General features: G+C 39.6%; 1 long non-coding RNA gene across 2 annotated transcripts in view; it reads right to left on the bottom strand.

The window, feature by feature from the left end:
• Positions 1-222: 222 nt before the first annotated feature.
• LOC139891840 (uncharacterized) overlaps positions 223-6,000 on the bottom strand; it is a 49,988-nt gene continuing 44,210 nt past the window's right edge. For both annotated transcript variants that reach the window (XR_011773853.1, XR_011773852.1), the window contains exon 3: positions 223-433. This is a non-coding gene — a long non-coding RNA (uncharacterized lncRNA). The remainder of the gene's footprint in view (positions 434-6,000) is intronic.

The raw sequence follows: 6,000 nt of genomic DNA, 5'->3' as shown, positions 1-6,000 counted from the left end.
ACCCGAAGTCCTACAAGTCCCGCATAAACCGCACACACAATAAAGTCTAAGTCTAGGCACCTATCCCAAGTCGCCTAAATCCCTTAGACCATGCTTTGATACCACTTGAAACAACCCAACCCGTATTCCATACGATACATTATTATTTTTAAATAATACACATTTATGCGCCAATTAAATATGTAAACCATTCCACAAGTTCCATTTAAAACGTACCACAATTTAAATGTTTACAAAGGCACGAAGGCCATTAATTAAGTTTAATACAAGTTCGACCCACTACAAATGATAGTTTATAATCCAAATGACACTTCGAGCATGGTTTGGGGCTAAACTACCCAAAACGTTAGGCCAACTTCCAAAAGCTCCAACGAAACATCATCAAAGGAAACCTAGTGCCCAACAACCCCTTTCCCCTTATCCGCACCTGCATCTAAAAAGATAAACAACGAGAGGGGTAAGCTAATGCTTAGTGAGTGCAACAATTATACATGTTCATATATAACCTACTTACTTGCAATCACTTACCATACCGCATACAAGCTAGAAATTCGATAACCATGCAAACATCATGCATAAACTACTATCCACAATTCACAAGAAGCTAGCAACAACAATAGCATATAGTTCACAATTTAATTATGCTAGATATGAATTCACACAACCATGGTTAACCAATCGTACAAGGGAACGGTACTCGTAAAAGACCGTCGGAGTTCATAACATCCATTAGTGTTACATAAACACCGCGTAATCACTAATCCCCTGGGTGATGTCTTGAACACCGCGACTAACTCACCCCCATGACAATGTGGCGTCTTGAACACCGTAACGATTCCACATGTCAATCAAAACCATGAGTGGTGCCTTGAACACCGAGGCATCCACTCCCATGACAATGTGGTGTCTTAAACACCGTGACAATACCACATGTCAATCAAACAATGAGTAGTGTCTTGAACACCACGACAATACTACTCGTTACATAGAATCTGGTATCTTGAACATCGTGACAATGCCACATTCATACGACACAAATAAATACATTATATAAGTACACGCATAATTATTCCACTCACCTTGACACAAGGACGATGATTATGCACTTTCGAACTTCAAAGCAATGTACCTAATACATTAAGTACACCTTTAATAAACAAACTAGTGGAACTAGCCACATTACTTACACGTGAGCATTTAATGACCCAATTTGCATTAAATAACTCAACTACACCAAAACCGCCCTTAATTGGCCAAGGTACATGTTAAATCACTAAAACTAGTGGTTTAAGGTCTACTAACTTAACCCAACACAAACTTAGGGTAATTCATACCCATTTCACCCAAACTAGGTCAACATTACTATTTTGACCCATTTCAACACTTAAACTTACAAACATGGTCAATTTAACCTATTTACCATTCTTTCAACATTTAACAAGTGTTTTAGTGCTTAACAACACAATTAACACTTACAAATCTCATTTCATAAGACCAAACCCTAGGTTATGGCCATTAGGGTTTACTTTCATCAACATAACCCAAATTCACCCATATATCCCCCAAATGGGTCTTACAAGTTCCAAATGAACCAAACTCTAGCATAAACTAATTAAAACTCAAAATATGGAATCAAGACTTACCAAAACTATCCACTTGTAGCTAAGAACAAGGAAAACAACTTTAATTCTTGCTCCAAAGATCAACTCTCAATCCTTCACTCACCAATCTCACTTGAAATCAAATAGGTTTTTATGTTTTGAGAGAAATTGGAGAAAGAAAATGGAAAAGAAATAGAAAATGGAAAAGAAATGAATTAAATGAGATAAGTGGTGGAGATTTAATGCTCCAATCAGATCTATACGTAAAAAGACAAATTTTCCCTTCAACCACTTATTTTAAAAGCAAAATCCGAAACCAGCTCACCCAGTGGGTCGCGGCAAGGCCCCAATTGTCGCGGCGCAGAAATTAACGTATTTTACGAGCTGTCTTAAATCATTCCTGACTCAGATTCTAGTTATTGGTCGCGGCACGGCCTTCTACTCCGCGGGGCGACATTTAAAGGAAAACTCGACCCTTCTTAACATGCCTCCTGACTCTGGTTTGAGTTCAATGTCGCGGCGCGACAAAGGCTTCCGCGGCGGGGCAATGGCCTTCAACTGGCCCATTCGACAACTTACACAACTTAACAATTTATTCAACTTGTACACCTTGTTCACGCTTCCTATGCACGTCTAAACTTCATATTTAGGTCTCACTTGACTTATCACCATTTAAACTCATGTACAAACTCATGCATGCACACATTCCCAAGTATTTATACATATACATTTATACAACAACTAACACAACAATTTATTTAATCATATAAACAAACGAGTTACAAGCGTACTACGATTAAGTATGTACCTTTAGATATGTACAGGAAAAACGGGATGTTACACTTCCATATAAGCCTTTAAACTGTGGCCATTTACTTTGAAGCTCGCAGTGGGTCCTTCTAATTCTACGGCTCTGTGTGGAAAGATATGTAACACTTTAAATGGTCCACTCCATCTAGATTTAAACTTACTAGAAAACTTCTTTAGTCTCGAATTGAAGAGTAGAACTTTATCTCCAGGAGCGAATTTTATCAGAATTAATTTTGCATCGTGTAAAAGCTTCGTCTTCTCCTTGTAGATATATGACGTCTCGTACGCTTGATCTCTTAATTCGGCTAATTCATTTAACTGCATTTTTCTATGTCTGTTGGTTTCAGAAGGATCAAGGTTGCAGGTCTTCAGCGCCCAGAGAGCTTTGTACTCTAACTCCGGCGGAAGGTGACAAACTTTTCCGTAGATCATCCGATATGGTGTAGTGCCAAGAGGATTTTTTTAAGCAGTGCGAAATGCCCATAAAGCATCGTCCAGCTCCTCAGCCCGCCTATTCCCATGATTACCGACAGTGCATTCCAATATTCTGTTTAATGCTCTGTTGGTGACTTCAGCTTGTCCGTTAGTCTGCAGATGGTATGCAGTGGACATATTGTGGGTAACTCCGTACTGTTGCTTCACCTTCATGAACTGAGTGCTACAGAAGTGTGTGCCTCTATCACTAATAATAGTGCAGGGAGCTCCGAATATGATGAATAGTCTCTTCAGGAAATTGGTGACGACTTTGGCATCATTTGTTGGGAAGGCTTGTGCTTCTACCCATCGTGATACATAATCTACTGCTACTAGGACGTATTCTTTGTCATTAGACTTAGGGAATGGCCCCATAAAATCTAAACCCCATATATCAAAAATCTCGCAAGCTTGGATGTTAGTGCGTGGCATTTCATTCCTTGCGGAAATCGTCCCTTGACATTGACATGCGTCACATATTTTCACAAGCTCTTGCGCATCTTTAAATATAGATGGCCAGTAAAAGCCCGAATCGTAGATCTTTCTTGCTGTTAAATTAGCTCCATGATAACCTCCAATTGGCCCGTGATGACATTGATGAAGAATCCTGATAGCTTGCTTTCCATCTACACATCTCCTAATTACTTGGTCTGGACAGACTTTAAACAAGTATGGATCTTCCTAGTAGTAAGATTTCACATCTCTGAAGAATTTGCATCTTCGAGAGGTGATCATTCCTTTTTGAACTACTCCAGCCACTATAAAGTTGGCTATGTCTGCGTACCAAGGGGTATTAGTAAATTGTGATTCTATTTCGGCTTGTCCTAAGCTCATAAGTTGTTCTTCCCAAAATTTGTCTCTGATATCTTTTTCTACAAGTGGTCCCATCGATGGATTCTCCAATCGACTAAGATGATCTGCTGTGATGTTCTCTGCTCCTTTCTTGTCTTTAATCTCGATATCAAATTCTTGTAAGAGCAGGATCCATCGTAGAAGTCTTGGTTTTGCGTCTTGCTTATTGAATAGATGCTTAAGTGATGAATGGCCTGTATAGACTGTAGTCTTGGATAGGACAAGATATGATCGGAATTTATCGAAGGCGAATACTACGGCAAGTAATTCCTTTTTCGTGGTTGTATAGTTCTCTTGAGCTCCAGTCAATCTTTTACTAGCGTAATATATCGGATGAAAATGTTTATCTTTCTGTTGACCTAGGACAGCTCCAACAGTGAAATCGCTAGCATCACATATGATTTCAAAAGGTAAACTCCAATCTGGAGCAATCATGATAGGTGCGTGTGTGAGCTGCTCTTTCAGATAATTAAAAAATTTGAGTGCACTCTTCGGTGAAGTTGAACGGAACATCCTTTCCAAGGAGGTGAGTGATGGGTCGAGTGACATTTGAAAAGTCTTTGATGAACCGGCAGTAGAATCCAGCGTGCCCCAGAAAACTCCGAACTGCTTTGACTGTAATCGGTTCTGGAAACTTGGCTATGGTTTCTACTTTGGCTTTATCAACCAATATTCCTGATTTAGATATCTTGTCTCCTAAAACTATCCCGTCTTTTACCATGAAGTGACATTTCTCCCAGTTTAACACTAGGTTCGATTATTCACACCGGGTGAGCATTTTGTCCAAGTTGGAAAGGCACGAATCGAAGGTACTTCCAAAAACAGATAAGTCATCCATGAAGACTTCCATGCAACGTTCGATCATGTCATGGAATATTGCTACCATGCACCTTTGAAATGTTACTGGCGCATTACATAGCCCGAAGGGCATACGTCGGTAGGGAATGTTCCACAAGGACAAGTGAATGTTGTTTTTTTCTTGGTCCTTAAGATCGATGGGAATCTAAAAATAGCCGGAAAAACCATCGAGGAAACAATATATTTCATTTGTCGATAATCGTTCCAACATTTGATCAATGAGTGGGAAATGATCTTTCCGAGTTGCATCATTTAATTTACGATAATCTATGCAAACCCTCCAACCAGTCACTTCTCCAGTTGGTATCAGTTCATTATTGTCATTTTTGATAATGGTCATCCCTCCTTTCTTTGGTACAACTTGTACAGGACTAGCCCATGGTGAATCGAAAATTGAATAGATCAGACCGGTGTCCAGAAGTTTGATTACTTCTTTCTTAATGACCTCTTGAATCTTCAGATTCACCCTTCGTTGTCTCTGAACTGATGGCTTAAAGTCATCTTCCATGATGATCTTGTGACTGCAGTAATTTGGACTGATTCCTTTGATATCGGAAATCTTCCAAGAAATCGCTCTCTTGTGTGAATTTAAGATTTTGATTAACTCTACCTTTTCCTTAGGCGTAAGTTCCTTAGAGATGATGACTGGTAATTGCGAATCTCCTTCTAAGAACGCATATTCCAGGTGCTCAGGTAATTCCTTGAGTTCTAATTCAGGTGGTTCCTCGATAGATGATTTCATCCTGGTGATTTGCTCTCTATCTAACGGATCATACCCTTCTTGGTACTCAGATTCTTCAGGTTCTTAGATAACGGTAACTGAAGCTATCTATTCTTTTATTCTTGAAATTGTCCTTCTTAATGCCTCGTCTTCCGAAACTTCTTCCTTTGTTTTGTTTAACGGCTCAGGAGTTTCCTCAGTCTCCCCTTTGCTGTGGTTCCTGATTTACCTGAATGAAATCCGTTTCTTCATTCGGTCTTCTCCTTAATAGAGGTAGCGGGATTCATTCTCTTAATGGTGCTATAGTCGTGCCCGTAGAATTACTTGAGTTGGTGAGAGATTGTGGTTGACCATTTGCTATGGTCGAGCATGTGTCGAGATTTTCCTTGTATGGTGTGGGGAATTATTCCTTAAAAATCTGATCTTGACTGCATACCGCCATGGGTTCCTCCAAATGTTCGTTAAAGAGTTCTTGAAGAGAATCGGTGAGACTAACATCTTCTTCCCCAGGGTGGCTCATAAGTTGGTCGACATTGAACGTAACTTCTTCCTTACTAACCCTCAGTTTTAAAAATTTCTCATGTACGTCTATCACAGCCTTGGCGGTGTTTATGAACGGTCTACCAAGGATGAGCGGAACTTTCGTATCTTCTTCAATATCCTTGATTACGAAATCAATGGGGA

The sequence above is a fragment of the Rutidosis leptorrhynchoides genome, chromosome 2 (assembly GCF_046630445.1).
Source record: "Rutidosis leptorrhynchoides isolate AG116_Rl617_1_P2 chromosome 2, CSIRO_AGI_Rlap_v1, whole genome shotgun sequence".
In the NCBI taxonomy this organism is placed as follows: Eukaryota; Viridiplantae; Streptophyta; class Magnoliopsida; order Asterales; family Asteraceae; genus Rutidosis; species Rutidosis leptorrhynchoides.
Note: the sequence above shows the minus strand (reverse complement) of the source record. Positions and strands in the feature narration are given on the sequence as shown.